This window comes from Falco punctatus, assembly GCF_963210335.1.
Source record: "Falco punctatus genome assembly, chromosome: 2".
NCBI lineage: Eukaryota > Metazoa > Chordata > Aves > Falconiformes > Falconidae > Falco > Falco punctatus.
In genome coordinates, this window is record NC_137581.1 from 5,670,215 (window position 1) to 5,688,211 (window position 17,997).

The following is a 17,997-nucleotide window of genomic DNA, read 5'->3' on the forward strand; positions in this document are numbered from 1 at the left end:
TTTAGTTGAAAAGGCAAGTAAGAAATAAAAATATCAGTAATAACTTACGAGAGAGACTTAAACACTGTACCAGAACAATTCCCTTTATGAATAAAACTTTAGTCAGAAATAGCCCTTCTTATACAGATAGGCACTAGTTAATCTGTGTTGCTGTATCCAATATACTTTATGAAGGATAAAAAACATTTTTACTTAATGTGTTGGTGTTATTAAGAGTCAACTGACACCTGCAGATAACTAAAGACAAATAACGGGAATACTGAAACCATTATACACTTACTCATCTCACAGAAGGGTCTTTAACCTTCTAGTTTTCATTTTACATAGTTTGATTACTAAAGCAGTTCTCCTGTCATCCTAAGTTCTTGGCAATACTGGATACTGTGGCAACTCTGAAAACTACACTGTTTACTGTAAAACATTTTTGTGAGGTTTTTTGGGTGTTGGGTTTTTTTGTGGGTTTTTTTTTTTTTCTGGTTGAAATATACTCAATGTTCTTTGAAAAATATTACTTGGCAGTGCCGCTGTCTTTATCTCTGACTTTCAGTCACCATTTCTCAAGTGGGAAATAATATGCCTTGGAGTTATTAATAATCGTATGGAACTTTTTCAAAGAGTAGTTGGGGTGTGAAGAAATATATACCAAGGACATCCATGTCATTCTCATACCTTCTTACCTACATGTTAGCTATCTTATCAGTCATAAAGTATTTCTAATTAGGACCATCAAGACAGAAAGCCAATAACAAGAAATGACAGGGAGCTACTGGTATTCCAGTTTTGCCCCAAAGAGAATTTGAAAACCTAGAATTTGACAGGGGTTTCCTTACAAACTGTGACTCTGCCTTATTTTGGAAATAAGAAAAAAACCCTAAAAAGCGTGGTCCCACCTGCCTGTCCTACATTAATATTGAGAATATAAACTGACCTGAATTGCTGGTAAGAACCTAATTAGCATGGCTACAGGGTGAGCAGTAGTCCCTCCAACATAATAATTTATTAGCTAGAAATACCTGGGCCTTGGCCAACGCGAGCTTCCTGCCAAGGAGATCTGAAGAAGAAAGGAACCTAACCCACCGGATTTTCTGACTCCTAGCACAATGAGTTTTGACAAGGAACCTGCCTTCACCACATTCACCCTAAGTTAAATAGGAGGAGGAAAAAAGGGATTTGATACTCGTTGGGCTGTGGCGGTTACTTTAAATTCTTTTAGTAAGCAGCTCCCTGGTGACCACCAGGTAACAGCCTCCATCAGGAGCTCCTGCACTGTCCTTTATCGAAGAGAAAAGCAGCATCTGCTTTGGATAGGCTCACTAAATAGAGGCTTTAACTGGACAGATACTGAAAAAAATTTTGGCATGTTTGCCTCAGGGGGGTTTCATAATCTGTCTTCATCATATCTCCCAGCGCAGCTTCTATGAAAAGATGGAGGTTTCTTGTGTTAATCTTTTAAAAAAATATTTTCCTACTCTATCCTTTTTCTCTGGATGACTCCCCAAAAGGTTGTCTAAACTAACAGTAATTGGTATGAGCAAGGTTTGAAAATATTTAGGTTTATCAGCTTATTTTGGGATGCTCCCCTCCCTACGCTTCCTGTGTTTCAGTTTGAAGGGCTGATCTTTTCATATGAATGAAACTGAGTCATCCTGCATGGCCCTTTTATATGTTATCCGATTTGTGTGGCTTTAGTGCATCAGTTGCTTCAACCAATGTGAAGAAGAAAATTTTTAGACTTGGGGAGTCTTTCTCCACCTGCCAGTCCCATACTTCTCCCAACACCTTCATTCAGAAGGGCAGAAAGCAGCTCGGGTGTGAGTGGTACTTGACTTAACAGTTAAGATAAGGGTATGTTTTGGGTTTGTCTTTTACTAGCCCTTTTGTAACACCAATGAGGATAAATTAAGGCAACAAAATGACTTGCTTTCATTTAGAAATGCAGATCTTTTCTCAATTTGCAATCCCATCCCGGCTAGTCTGCTTCATTCAGCATTTTCTTTTTCTACCCCAGTTCTCCCGTGTGGAAAGCACTGAGTCATTGCTGATAAACAAGCTGGAAAGTTAACTATATTGTTACCACCTATCAACATCTTATATGAAGAGAATATATCTAAACTAAAGTAATGGGCCAGATGCCTAAAACTGCTAATATTGGATCAGAGGTAGTTTGGAAATGTATGCCTCTTTTAAGACTATACTTGGGATGGGTAAGTGGAAAATTCAATAGCCAAGAGTAGTAACATGGGGTGATTTTGTACCCAGGTCTATTTTGCCTTTTTTCCATTATTAATGTCCTTTTCTTCCTTTCACAGAAGGCAGATTCATAGAATCACAGAATTATAGAATAGTTTGGGTTTGAAAGGACCTTTACAGGTCATCTAGTCCACACACCCCCTGCAATGAGCAGGGATATCTTCAGCCATACCAGTTTGCTCAGAGCCCCGCCCAGCCTGACCTTGGATGTTTCCAAGGACGGGGCATCTACCACCTCTCTGGGCAACCTGTGCCAGTGTCTCACCACCCTCATAGTAAAAAAAAAATTCTTTATGTCTAATCTAAATGTTCCCTCTTACAGTTTATAACCATTACCACTTGTCTTATTGCAAAGGGCCCCTACTGCAATATGTGTCCCCGTCTTTCCTATAAGCCCCTTTTAATTACTGAAAGGCCACAATAAAGTCTCCCCGGAGCCTTCTCTTCCCCAGGCTGCACAACCCCAGCTCTCCCAGCCTGTCTCCATAGCAGAGGGGCTCCAGCCCTCTGATCATTCTTGTGTCCCTCCTCTGGACACACTCCAACAGGTCTGTGTCTGTCTTGTGCTGAGGGCTCCAGAGCTGGATGCAGTGCTGCAGGGGGGATAAGGGCAAGACACTCTCCAGCCAAGAAGAGGCCCACCCACAACATATTGGAGCACAGGTCAAGTGCATGCTCTGAAACTACCAACCTCTGATGAATATGGGATCTGCAGAAAGGAAATATGCATGTATTGTCAGAATGACCCAGGATTCAGCTCTTGGTGTAATATAGAATTCAGCTAATTTCTAAAACTGACATTTGGGACAATATAGATCTGGGAATGCATCTAGACCGAACACAGCACGTTATAGACAGTACTGGATCCTGCAAGCTCCTGACAGCTAAATGGCTAATTTCTTCCAAGTGGAAGTGAAAATTTTCTGTCTCATACAGAACAATGGATTTGCAATTGAGAAGTTCTGACAAATTTAGAAAGCATTTTGTGCACATGTTTGAAGAAAGTGACAGTTTTACAGTCTGGCCTGGAATTGTCTTCTAGGATAGCGCTGAAGGGATCAAAGTAAACAGGAACCTAATAAAACCAAATGCCCAAAAAGACAGATAACTGGCTTTCTACTTCCCAGCTTGAGTGCAAATGTGATTCCCATTTGATAATTTTGTATGAAGAACGATAGACGGGATTTCTGTAGCCTAAAACGAGTGCTGCCAGGGTACTGCAGTGATATGTTAAAGGGAGGGAGCATGAGAGGCAGAGCTGCCAGGACACTGAAACAATTTGGCAAAGAGGAAATAATGAGGTAGTTGTTAGAAAACTTTTTCTAAGGACAGACAAATTAAGAGACAAAAATGCAAGTGACTTCTGCTGGGTCACAACACAGAGCTGCAAACAGATCAGAAGTCCCCATGTCCCCTCCTTTAAACTACTTACTAAGGTCAAGCTGTCTCCTTAATGATTATTTAGCGTAGCTACAACTGTATCTAGTTTAATCAGGACATTCAGAACTGCTTTATATTTATGTTTCCGATATAAGGTCTACCCAGCACTAAACCAGAAGGAACTGGAAAAGGAGCGCTGGGGACCACATTCCCATGAAGCAGCAGGGAAGACACATCTCTACAAGGATCGTAAAACAGTGACAGAAAAGGGGTCAGCTAACCTGCCCTGTGGGACACGGTCTGCAGGCTGGGGGCTGCTCAGCTCCTGCCCAAGCCGTCTAACACAAATGCTGTAAAAACAAGTGTCAGCTAATGGAGCGTGCCCTTATGCTCAAGGAGGGAGCAAAGTGCATCCTGCTGCCTGTCCCGGTGGAGTCAGGCTCTGGACAGGCAGAGACCAACCACCGCGGACAGGCTGTGCTGAGAGCGTCCATCAGGTGTTAATTTTCAATATTGATCTGTCATTCCCCCTTGTTTTCCCTTAAATGTGGTCCCGCTGGTCAAGGGTTGTCATTGCGAAATGATACTTTCTTGGGTATTCTCACTTATCAGAGGAAAGGATAATCCCCATGCTCCTTTTGAGCAGGATCACAGCTGCATCAAAGTTGGTTATGATCAAATTTTTTGCCTATATTATACGGAAGAATGATAACCCTGGATGGAATGAATCAGCTTGATGAAAGATATCTTCGAAAAACCTTCCTCCAAGAAATGAGTCTGAAATCTACACCAGAGGCGCAGGGTTAAAATCAGAGATGAATGGCATAAAACTTCCCTCGTTCGTCATCCCAGCTGCAAGAATCTTGCAGTGAGTTACCTAGTGAGACAGGAATTACTGGAGCTGGTCCAACTCCGCCATGCAAAGAAGTCTAACAAGCAAAAGCATCATTTGTGGCAATTTTCCTGAAGTTCCAGGATGACTCCCATGAAACCTCAAAGGTGAAATGATCTAACTGAAATGGGGAACTGTTTTGAGAATGAAAAATCCCACAAGTCACACTAAGTGTAGCTAGAAAATAGGACCCAAAATGCCTTGCCTCCTCTTGCTCTGAAAGAGAAGTGGTTAATTGCCGTATTGGGTGAAAAATGTATTTAAAAGCATAAAATTGGAGGTTTAATTATATTTGGTATGTGTTACTGGCAGAGCTTCATGAAATGATCAACAATTATCTTTCTCATCCATCAAGTGCTCAGGGATCACACAAGGACAGGGAGTAGAAATACAAAGTATGCTGTGCCAAAAACATAAAATGTGTTGTTTCTCTTGTAGCTTTCTTCATTTTTTCCCACATTTTCCATGCACATCATTCAAATCTAATTTTTTTTCAGCTGAGCTACTTTCCCACTTATCTGGAAGCAATCAACCCCACAAAACCTTTTTAACATCAAACTCACTACAGGAAGGCACAAGTTTTTCAGGACACAGTGGAGTTTCATTTTAAACCAAGGACAAATTAACACATTCTGATTTAACTTCAGCACTTGATTAACCCAAAATGAATCAAAAAATGCTGCTCATTGACATGCAAAACCATCTTTATTATATTGCTCCTCATAAAACTTCATATGCAATGGCACAACTGTGCCAAAACATTCAGACAACAAAAACCAGCTTAATTTCAGAGATTTACACATGTTCCTGAAAGACTGAGATATTTCATGCCTACAACCAAACTTTAAATAGAGCTAAATTTACAATAAAGTGCACCCCATCAAAGTAGGCATGCTATTTATAGCTGCATATTTAACTCTTCGGTTGCCAGGTGCTCTGTGCATCGGGATCACTAGCATCCTATTTAGCTCAGAAATTCATCACTCAGTGCTTAAAACACAGCTGGAGGGAGACGCACAATATGCCGTGCTGTAAATGCCACTGGAAAGATGTGCAGCACACAAACGAGCGGTGGTTTCATGAATACAACTTGCACACTTATTTACTTTCTGATTATTTCTCTTTGAGATACTCAGCCTGTTTGTGAAGGACAAACAGAGAAAGCCTGATGCTGCAAACAGATGTGGATGAACTTAATGGGGAAATCCATTACTTTAAGGAAGGGCTGAGATTTCTACGGGACTCTGCACAAGACTAAGCACTTGGCACTTCTATAAAAGACTCAGCAAAACATTTAGTTGCTGTTTGGTTTGGGGGGGGATGTTTGGAGTATTAGCTTGAGGTCTGAGAGTGCTCCAAATTCATCACGTAACATGCACAATTTTAGTTTGATGACAGGGGATCACAGCTTGAACGCTAGTATTTGGTGTTACAGCCTGACCATCATGACTGAAGCACAACCCACACTGCTATCACCATCCAAAATGGGACTTCTGAGAAGAGGGGCCGTGTAATGGAGTTGTTCCCTATCGCTACACAGTACGCAGTCCCAACAAGCACAGAGAGAAAGTCGGTGCTTGCCCGCCACTCAGGAATTCAGCTTTGTCCAGATTTTATTGAAGACTCTTTGGATAGAGGGAACAGGTGACTTGGTTGAAGGAACAGGAGCTCCTTTAATTTCTGTGCTTGAAATCTGTTTGCCACCAATTACCCACTTTCCAAGCCATTCACTCAGGTGCTTACATTTAGCTGGGATGAATTGGGACTTGAGTAGGCAGAGATGTGGCAAAGTTGCACGCAATGTAGAGGTGACACAGCACTTTCCCCGTCCTATAATGGGGGACCTATAGCAGATATTTTGACCTGAGGGTTCTGTGGAGCAACCTTCCACTAGCCATGTCAGATATGCTGTTAGCACTGCTTAGGTTTAAGGAACTCAAGATTATGCCAGTACTGGTCAGGTAACCATGAAGGGATGCTTTGGAAACAAAGCTTTATCTTCCTTGTAAAGGACAGAATAATCCAATGGCAATTCCACAGAGTAAAAGTTAGATGCTCTGAATGCCCAAAAGAGCTGTTTTCAAAGGTCATATACATTGTTAATGAAAAGCTGGAATAACAGCAAGGAGAAAACTGTGAAATATCCAATATCTCAGATGGAAAACCAGATATCAAGTTATAGACAGCAGAAGCATAAGGCATGATCCCAATCTATAGAAGGTTTCCTTTCAAAGCTGCATGTCTACTTGCAGATATCCACTAAAAGCCCACACATTAATTACAAAGGGAAAAAAGATAAGAGTTCAATTCATTTAGCTCTTTTGTTCCAGGCATTTCATGGCTGTCAGTCTGAAATTTTGAAAGAGGCCCACATTGAAGATAACCCTATAAACAGGATAACTTGGGACTTTAAAAAACAAAAAAAACCCCAACAACAAACTATATTTCCCCCACATATGATTCTAACAGATGTGGTTTTAAATTACCGTTGGGACATAATAATGTTTTTTGAATAGACTGAATGTTAAATAGTTGGCTCCTCCTATGTGACAGACATCAGTGCTCAGTAGTTTAAGCAGAAAACTCCCCATTTCTGTCTTTAGCTGGCATATACTTCATTTTCAGCCTACATTGGTCAGTATGATTTAATACCTTGGCCTGATGTCCCTTTTAGCAGTAATAGAAAGGATAAAATAGGATTAAATAAAGGAAACAAAACAAATACAGGCAACATGCCCCCCCCCCCCCCCCCTCCCAGCAGACAATGCCAGGCTGCCTGCATTGTTCCTTACACAACAACTCCTGCAGCCCTGCAATGGAAACTCACTGGAGAGGACAGCTGAGGAAGAAAAACGTTAAATAATTCAAAGCCACTAACATCAAGCCCGATGTAAGTATAAAAATAGTTACAAAACACCACTCTACATGTTTTCATTATAGGAACTTTGACTTACTTGGAAACATCAAGAAAACCCCCAAACCAATCACCCTCCCCGCCTTGTACGCTCAATTAGTCCGGCAGTGGAAATGACATCCATTTCCAAACCAGCCTTCAATTTTCATGGCCATTTCATGTTTCTGCACTGGGGGATCCAACAGAGTTCCACAGCAGGAGTGAAAAAGTCTGATCCAGAGCCCATTAAAACCAACAGGAGCCTTTGAATTAACAGTAATGATCCTTGGATCTGGCCCTGGTTTAGGTTAAAGTGTTGCGGTGCTTTGGGGATTCAAGCGAGATTGGATGTGACTGGCTTTTGTTATCTCCAAAAATCTCTGTCGCTGGGAATGTCCACTTCCAAACACTCAGTCTGTGAGAGCAGTGCACATTTTAAAAAGAAGCCTTCATGAAATATTCAAGGAAACATGATGCTAGGTGAGCTGCCATATAGTCTGTGTAAAGTTAACTCAAGATATTTTCATTTGAACAGAGGGAGAGAGAAACAAACAGGAGTATTCACAGATGAAGAGTGTGTGCCCACACACACACACATTTGATCAGCAGCTTTGCTGGGGCTGGGTGTGGAGAAATGAAATAGTAACTGACAAGTAAAAAGTATCCTGCTTTTTATTTATTTATTTATGTCATGTGCAGCAGAGATGTTACAGAATTTTTAGCCTTCTGTACTCTGAAAGGGGAGGGAAAAAAAAAAAAACAACCAACCCCATAAGAAAAAAGCAAAACCACCATCTTCATTGCACAGAGCACAACGAAGCACCAGCTGCAGCACTGAAAGAGCTGGCAGAGGTCTCTCTATTCCTGCTATTCCCCCAGTTCCTTACCCCCAAGGCCACCTCCCAAAAAGACCCACACTTCCCTAGTATCAGCCTCTGATATCCCCTTCTTTCCTGTTACCACCTTCTCAGCTAGACACTTGCTGTCTGATAATCTCAGGAGAAGACATAAAAATTCATAATAAATAAATACATAAAATTAAACAAAACATTAATTATGCAGAAGGCATAAAATAATACAAAACTAAGTGATGCAGGTGTACAATAACGTTGCTCCCTGGAGCCCACACTCAGCAGTGTTTGGCACAGGGAGCCCCAAATAAATGACATTTTAATGCATATGGGGGGTATGCAGGGATGTAAGCAATGGTTTGTAGCTCCTATATGAGTCATTTGTGCATCCCTCCAATCCCAAGTAATATTGTGAATAGCACCAGCAATAACAAGCTACAAAACCCAAGCCCTAAAGCCAGCACTGTTCAGGTAGACCCAAATGCCCATCAACAGACAGGGCTTGAAGTGACAGACAGGTGGCTTTGTCTGCTCACGCTTTCTTGTGAACTAAAAGCAAAACCAGGAGAGTATCGAAAGTTTCTTGTGTCTATGCAGGGCATCATGGACACAACATGGATTTTAGGATAGGAAGAAGTGATATTTAGGAGATGGAGATGCAGGGGGAGCGTGCTAGCTGTGAGAAGATGGTCATTAAGTCACCCTTTGGTTCAGGGCTCAGGTGCTCCAGCATGCATGAAGCCAGGGGCATAATCTGCTGTTTGAGGGAAGAGCAAATGCTGGCTAGAAAGAAGCCTAAGAAAAAAGACTCATTCAGATGCTGTTGATGAGCAGCAAAAACATTTGAGCCACGGTCAGCTTCATAGTTGGTTGTCACAAGACAGGCAGGATGGTTGTTCTTACTTGATATTAAGTGTATTTTGTTGCTTGTATTTTTGTTCAGATTATCCCCAGGACAAGAATAAAAGACAAAACGAGAGCCTTTTTCATTGCTGGGTTTTCTGATTCTCTCCCGAAGCCTCCAACCATTACACCACAACCTACTCTCACAGTGCTGAGTAACTAGCTGGGTGATAAAAACATCAGACGAAATTCAGTATCAATAAAAGCAAAGTAATACATAAAGGGAAAAACAGTTCTAACAATGCACACACAACGTGGGCTCTAAATTAACTGTTACCACACAGGAAGGTGGCTGGGGAATCACCATGGGATGCCCTCTACAAATACAGGCTCTCTGCTCCTGCCAGTCAAACATACAGTGAAAATCTGGAGCTAGGTTAGGAAAGAAAACTGATGAGAAAAGGAGAAAAATGTAACAGGATGGTGCTGTACAAGCTAATGATGCATTCCTATCTTAATGCCATAAGCATTTTTGACCAATACATCTCTAAAATAGATAGTGGAATTAACAGATAAAAGGACTGCAAAGATTATCAGGAATATGCAAAGATTTTTGCAGGAGAGATGAACTAAACTGGAGATTTTCAGCTTGGAAAAGAACAATAAAAAGTGGGAGGAACACACTTCTATTAAATCATTATGCCTATAACCCACAAAGTAGGAGTCACTTAATGAAATTACTGAATTGTGAGTTTAAAGCAGAAAAAAAGGAAGGCTTTTTCATTCATTGCATGATTTTCAATTTTAAAACTTTTTTATGTGACCATCAAGACTATACCCTGGGTTCAATAAGAATCCAGCATATTGTTAGAGGACAACTGCTTCAGTGCCTACTGAGCAGGATGGTACATAAGACTGTCCTGAAGATAGAACAGTGTAATGAAAAATTGCACTCTGTATTTTAATATGAATGAAATTAGGCTTCATATCAGCATGGTACAACTGCTGTAAACGGTTGGCAACCTGTGAAAAACCTTCTGGGTCATGAGACTAGCCTAAAAACTCATCACCTCCAAAAAGCAGCTTGTACCCCCTTCTTTCTCCCTTCTTAAACCCCTAGCAAAAGGCAGTCAGTTTTCTCCTGGGTTGATGAATTCAATCATCAGACACATTCTGAAGCAGCAGGACAAGAGCTGGGGAGGCAGGACACTTGGGGTGGGGGGGTGGGGAGAGGGGAAAACAGGACCCCTCTCCTTCCATGGCAATGGGTCCTGAGGTTGGCTTTGGTGTAAAGCTATAGCTTTAGCAGTCACCTGTAACGATGATAAAAAAAAAAGGAAAAAGCTGATCACACAAAAAATACAATTACCTGCTCTTTCAGTTTTAGGGGTTTCCTTTCCCTCCTCCTCACCCCCACCCCCTGCCTTGTTTTTTTGCCTGTTATTTGCAGTAACAGTTGTTGTTGCAAGAGAATGTTGTTATAAAAAAACCAGAATTCTTCTGTTAGAAGGACCATGAACCCGAAGGTGGGGTACATGGGAATTCGTGTGATTGCTCTGTCAGTGCAACATCTCCTGAGATTTCTTTGTGCTTAATCCCATTCTACAAATCCTGCAATGTTGTATCGCTTTGATGCGGCTTTGTGGGATTCTCATTAATTGTATTCACTTTTGTTTCCAGGAAGCTTGAGATTTCATCATCTGCTAACATATGCTGAAATGCATGTGTCAGTTTTATAATAAATTTCCAATATATAAAAATATCTATAAAACACACAAATACAGAATTAGTTTGTAACAAAATCTCAAGTTATCTCTTTATTAGGGAAAAGCAAAGTTGGTAATGCTGTCAATTATGGGAAGAGCGAGGCAGCTTTAATAATAAAACAGCATTCGCAGTTTCTCATAACTATACTAAGCAAATTGTTTGGGCTGAAAATTTCCATGCCAGCTGTCTGCCTCAGGCTGAAGTTTTTTGGAAAATTTCAGTCAAAACAGTTCAGCAGATTCTGAGAACAAGGCTAGGGGAAAATATGTTGTTTTACCCATGTTAAAAAATGCCTTTAGCCTTCTCTCTAAAACCTCCTCTGGGATCTCTAGGACTTTAGAGGAAAGACTTGAAATTTGCCTGGAAGAGAACTGTTTTCCTTTTAATGAATTTTGTGTGAATCTGTGTGAATTTGCCAAGTTTAGACATCTTTGATAAAAACACAGTTGCTACATGCTCCTGGGTACGTTTGTACACATTTGCCAGCTTCCATCACTTAAAAATCTACCTGTGTGGGACTAAACAAGATGCTTTGTGCTGTGCGGGACATGCCAGGGCTGCATCCAAGTATGAAAATTGAAATGAGAGATGCTCTCTGGTGCTCGGAGTGATCCCCAGCCAGGAGGATCTGAATGAGTTTGGGGTGAGAGACCTGCTGAGCAGGGATTAGAGGGATGAGAATGGGATTGCAGAATAGAGCTGGAAGAAGCAGGAGATGAGGTGAGGACCAGTCTGAGCAGCATGGACTGGGAGGGAACTATTTAGGGGAGCAGAATACTCTGTTAAACCAAGCACTGATGATCTGTTAATTTAAGCCATTGACACATACAAACACCAAAATCATGGGAGATGACAAAGCTTCTAGCTTTCCCAAGACTTAAAAAAAAAAAAAAAAAAAAAAAAAAAAAAAAAAGAAATATCCAACAAAGACCAGATTAACAGAACAATAATAAGATTTAGAAGTATGTATCGGAGACCCAGAATTTAAGAAAAAAAACCACAATGAAAGTTGCCTTACTCAAGCACCCTGCCTTCATTACCATACAGTCATTGTTCAGAAGACCATGTTTTATCTAAGCCAGCCTGGAGATGAAGCACTGAGAATGAGGAGTAGAAGATGAGGTTAACCATCCCTGCCTCACCCACTGCAGAGCTGGAAGGTTTGTAGTGACTAAGCAGAGGACGGAGAAATGAGGATGAATGTGTTTGAAATGAAGGCAGCATGAACGATGCCCCAAGACTGTGGGCAATGTTGGGCAAGTCATTTCAACTCAACATTTCATAACTGTGTCAAAGCGAACTATGTTGCAACTACTGGATGATCATCTTGGTAGCTTGGGGGCTGATCTGCTTATGTGTCAAACGCCCACAACAGCACTTAAAGGCCATGTGAACTTTGCTTCGCTTTAGCACTGCAACTCACCCCCAATCACGGCTCTGTCTGCAGGAACGCATGGCGAGATCAGCTCCAGAGATTGTTCTCTGCTTTCTAGCACAGAAATCTGTGCCAACGCCAAAAAGCTGATCACACCTTAAACCCCGCTGCACAAAGGGCAATTTTCTAGAAATAGCAGCATTAGCATTAGCTTGTTCCCGGCTGACAGGATCTGTGGTGCACGAAGCCCAGCCACCCATTACTGTGTATATCAACAAGCAGGAAGCAAAAACCAGTGTCTCTCATGCTCCATCAGTTTTTCCAACCTTTTATGGCAGTTACTTCTGAAGGCTTTTTGACTAACCAAACATTGACAACCCTTTCTGTTCTTCGCTATGTTACAGAGGTGAGGGGAAAAGGGTTTTCAGCCTCCAACGATACAGAGGCAGTTCAAAAGGAATTAGCATAATTTTGAAAACTTACCATCATCAAATTTAGGAGTTCCGTTCATCTATAAGATTGGGCCATTTAAGTCCAAAGGACCCAGTGGAAGAGGTGCTTTAAGACTTGGTGGCCTCCAGGACTTTGCTTCCATGTGGAAAGACAGCCCTTGAAGAAACTCCTGCTCAGGAAATTAATCCTGGCTTGTCTTGCCCTCCATACAGCGTGATGTGGAAGAACAAGACTGATTTTATGCAAGGACCCAATATTCCTCGGAAGGCACAGACCTAGACTGAAAGTTTTAAGCAATCTTAAGAATTTAAGTGCACTTACTGGAGTTTGAGGGGGAGAAGACAAAGCCTGTGAGCTCGTATTGCATAGATAACACAGGGCTGAATAAAAACATTAAAATAAGATTAAATCCTTCTGTTTTCTAACTTCTGACTTGTTAACTGATCAACTACCAGAATACTTTGAAGACTCGGTGTGTGCAAACACATGAGCAGACGAGTGATACAGTGTCTTCTCAGTGTTTAAAGAGAAAACTGCACTGAATAATCACTTAAAACCTAAATCAATGGGTAGCGAGGCAGCTCCTGCTTTCACATTTGCTGTTGCTGCCTGGGTAGCACATCGGCCACTGGCGCCTGAGTGGTGGTTCTGGTGGTGAAGTGGAATTCTGGACTGCAGTGGTTTTCCGAGGCTGTAGCAAATATTACTTCACTAAAGCCTGAGGAGGTATCAGCGAAATCTAGTTGAAACATCCCCATTTCAATGGACTGATAAACACGGTTCAGCAAGCTTCTCCACCCAAAGTGACCATCAGCTGCTCCTCTCCTTTACCCCCCCGGCTATTTTAAAAAACAAGGATGTGCCACATCCTAGAAAGCAAGTCTAACTTCGAGTAGGAACCTTTACTACCAGCCTATTCCATTTCATAGTGCATTTTCCTCCTAGCTACCAACACATTGGAAGAACATAGATTTCTGTGTCTGCTGCTTTCCCAGACATCTTTACATTCAAAAGATCACCTCTGCCTGATACCCAGCAGGACAAATTGCGATGAAGTTTGAATCCCTCTACAGCACAAACAGCTTGTTCACAGAAATTTGATATAAAGGTATAAGGTTTTCAGTACGTAAAGCTCAAACTTCCTAGGAAATTTGAACTTTCTGAAAGGAGTGTTTGTCGGTCCACATAGCCAAGGAAACATGCCCTCCTATTCAGACTTCAATTCTGCATTTAAAGATGTTCCAGGAAGAGCGATTCAGGAAAGCTGGGGGAAAAAAAAATATCTAGGAAAACTATTTGACTATGAATGCAACAACTGTGAAAGGGAACAGAGGAACAGAAATTTATTCCTGAGTAAAAATATAAGTCCTATAGCCACACTACAGGACCATTCCCCAAGCTATACTGATATAGTTAAGATATAAAATTTCTTCGTGATTTTTTTTCCTTTTGATCTACAGCAAAGACAAACTACATATATATTTTTTAAAGTATTTAATTACCAGACTTTTTTTCTGAAACATATTGTTCAAAGACCCACAAATTCCCAGTTCACTGGGAAGTGGTGCACGTTACTTGTCAAAGTACCCAGCAACGACAATCTGCAGGTTAAAAGTAGAAACAGAATATTTTAGCTTTTAGTTACAATAAGCTGTTCTGATAGACCCTGTAACAGGGCAGGTAACAGCCAGTCTTTAAATCTGAATTGACATTGATTTACAGAGTTTCATTTCTTTGAATCAAATCTGAGAGAGAGTTTCAAGCTGCTTCACTTTTTGATACTACAATTACACATTTCTTAAACACAGAAGAGTGTTTAAAAAGAAAACAGCCTCAAGTGCCTACGGAGATAAGATAAAAAGAGAAAGTGATGTTAAAAAAGATATCAAATGAACAAGTTTAGGGGTTCTTTTTCATCATTTTTAATTCTACTTTTTTGCCCCATAAATTTTTTATATCGCCTTGATTTGAAATCCTAATAAGAAATCACATGTCATACAACATTCCTCCTGCCAAATCTCTCTCATCGTGGTATTACTGCAATATTTGTAACTTTTGATCTGGAAACATCAAGTTATGTAAGATCATAGTTCTGCTCCTTGCAAGGATGTGATTCTGTCAGAAAATGAACCAGTGAAGCGGGAACTCAAACAGAACTGGAAATGACTTTCCCAGGGAAAAGGTAGTTTTGCTTAAGCATCTCAGCTATTCTAAAGTGTAAGAACTCAACATTTTATCCTCCTGAGCAGAGAAATGGTAAACTATCAGGTTAAAAATAGCCAGAGTGGGCTCTTAATTGGAATAGTGTACATGCTGTAGTGGGAATGAAATAACATTTTCGTTATTATGCACTCCAGGAAACCAATCAAATAAAATAAAGCAAAAAAATTCCTCACTTTGTAAAACAAAAGAGAACATTTTCCCTTGCCAGTGTACTATCTGCTCACCAAAACAAAAGAAAGGCATCGAATTTAAATGAGTCAAGCAAAATAATTAAGCTACAAGGACTTCAAAACCCCACAGTCTTCTCAGTGCAAACCTCACTCCTTCCCCAGACCCATCGAAACTGCAGCGATGTCTCCCTTTTTCCACACAGGTAATGAAATGAAGGAGGGGGTGGGATGGGGGTATCTCCCCTTTCTCCCCAACCAAAACCAGATGAGCAGTTTTACTTTCTCCTCTCTATTTTTCCATATCGCTTGCAGTCAGAGAAGGCAAAATATCTCCCGCCCCCCCCCCCCAAAAAAAAAAAAAAAAAAAAAAAAAAAAAGCGCCTTTCTAAACCAGGACCCCTGGCTAATAAAAAAGGAAACTACAAAGTTAACTTCCGCACCTCCTTTTGCCTCTTCCCCCTTCCAGTGCCAAAGCCCAGCCTTTCCGCACCAAAGACCCTTTGCCCACCAAAACATGACATTCTTTTCTCCAGATCACACAAATAAATGACAGGTAAAGTGAAAATCGCCGCTGGTAAAGATGAGCACGCGCACGCACGTATGTAGGGGAAGGGAGGGGGAGGCACAGAAGCAGGAGTCCCTGCGGAGCTGTAGTACATCTCAGTGCAGTGGCAGTCATTCCCAATTCTGGTGACTTTTTTGGGGGGAAGGGAAAAGGGGAAAACACAGAAACAGGTTGCCTGCAAAGGCACCTCTCCTATCCCTGCCCCACCTGCGGGTGCAGACCCCCCTCATAGGTCAGCCTGGTGCAGAGCAGCGGTCCCACTCCCCGGGGAAGGCACAACCCAAGTCACACCTTCACGTGCCTGGCCACACACCGCGACCCCCACGCTCCCCTCCCCATCCCCAAACCTGCTGGAAACCAGCGCGGACCCTCATTTTCCTGGCCCATGTGCTCGTTTAGGTGTCACGTTCTTAAGGGATCATGGCAGCAGGGAATCCTCATGGCCACAAACCAGCCCGCGCCAGCAAGGGCTGGTCCAGCAGCATGGCATAGGCTGGGAGCAGGGAATTTTAGCAGGGAAGGGCAGCTCGCGATGGCCACGAACCAGCAAATTCCTACAGCCTTGTAACACAGGCAGAGCCAAGCGAGCTGCTTGGAAGGCTTGTCTCACTGCAAAACCATGCCACAGAGACGCGTCTTCCTTACCTTTAAGTCCATCATCACACACACCCCCATACTATATATACACACACACACATATATTTATATATATATATATATATGTACATATATATACACAGTCCTTGTTTTTTCCACTCAAGCCTATAAAAGTGCTACAGGCTGAGACACTAAGTGGGAGGCGCTTGGCTTGGAAGAGGCCAATGAAATAAATTAAATACAAATCACTGGCTCAGCCCCAGCCACCCCCAGCAAACTGGGGAGCTGCTGGGGCTGCCGATGGCCGATAGCCTTGTCCTGGCTGGACCCAGTGTGCGGCTGGCGTATGTGGGCTGCTGGCATCATATAGGCGTACACGGTAAACCTTGGGTATAGCAAGCACATATGGCGCACATGTTGGGAGCAGAGCACTTTCTGCAGGAGGGGAGGGGCCACCCTACTAGTAAGCAATTTTATTAGGGTCAATGAGGCAGAAAGTAACCCGTTTGGGATAGGCTGGGATCTACCAAGTTCCCCTGCCCAGCTCCTGCACCCCAGAGCAGGGAGAAGCACACTAACAACTTGCCAAGCTACAGCAGAAGTTTACCTATAAAAAGCACACAGACAACTTCCAACTTCAAAGCTTTGTTCTCATTTTCTCATTTTATGTCCCTCCCCTCACACGGGACTTTTCTCAGAAAAAAAAAAATAAAAAAATGCAGCTATAAATTCTAGATGAGCCTTCACTGCAAAAAGTTAAGGAGGAAGACAGGGTGGAGGTGGAGAAATTATTTTATAGTTTGATTCAGGGTTCTGATGTCTGCTGGTTTTTTGTTGTTTGGTTTTTTTTTTTTTTTTTTTTTTTAATCATAAGGAATTGAACTTTCCTGGAAGAGCCATGAGCAAATGCATTCAAGACACAGAATGGTCTTGTCTATCCAGTCAATAAGTATTTATTTAGCTCTGTTTGGCTGTATGAAAAATGTATTTCAGACTGTGTATCCCCATAAGGCAAGGAAGACTGTGGCATAAATATGTATTTTTATTTTTTTTTTCCAAATCATGTGCTTACATGGTTGTAACCACTGCAAATTTCTAAGCATGGTCAGGGCAAGAAAGAGTAAATGCCTACTGCCTTACAAATACTTTAAGAGTTTTTTAACTTATTTTTTAAGGATTTGGCATCCCTTAACTACTACTTATTTCAAGTAAAATATCCTAGATATTTTAGCCCAAGAATATATATATGTATTTTTAATCAAAACAACTACCAAGAAACTAATGCCTTTTGGTAGCAGCCTGTTCTTATGTTCAACAGCCAAAATTTGTATTTGTAAATGCAAATTGCTGAGAATACGAGTATGAGTCTGAACCACTGCAGTTCTCCCAGGCACTCTAGCATCTTTTCTCAAACGCCACACTATTTGGGGGAGCTTTTAGTACTGGCAGGGCACGGCTGGAAGCAGGGCTTTAACATTTAATGCCTAAGAAACAGAATTGTCACTCAAGTTGCAGTCAAGCGCGTTTTTCTTATTTTTGTTGGAGGCAAACCTACCCTCCCGTTGGAAAATGGGAGACCCCTTACCCATCCCCATCCCTGAGTCTATCACAGAGCCAAATGTAAACATACACACACACACACTTCCACCACGCACCACCCTGCAGCAGGACATGGGGACGGGGCGGGGGGTTCAGACAGAGCAAAAGGAGCTTTGTGCAGCTGAGAAATACCGAGGCA

At 41.8% G+C, this 17,997-nt stretch overlaps 1 protein-coding gene across 9 annotated transcripts in view; it reads right to left on the minus strand.

The window, feature by feature from the left end:
- Positions 1 to 17,997, minus strand: part of TENM4 (teneurin transmembrane protein 4) — a 762,970-nt gene that overhangs the window by 585,384 nt on the left and 159,589 nt on the right. The gene's annotated exons all lie outside the window — the stretch shown is intronic.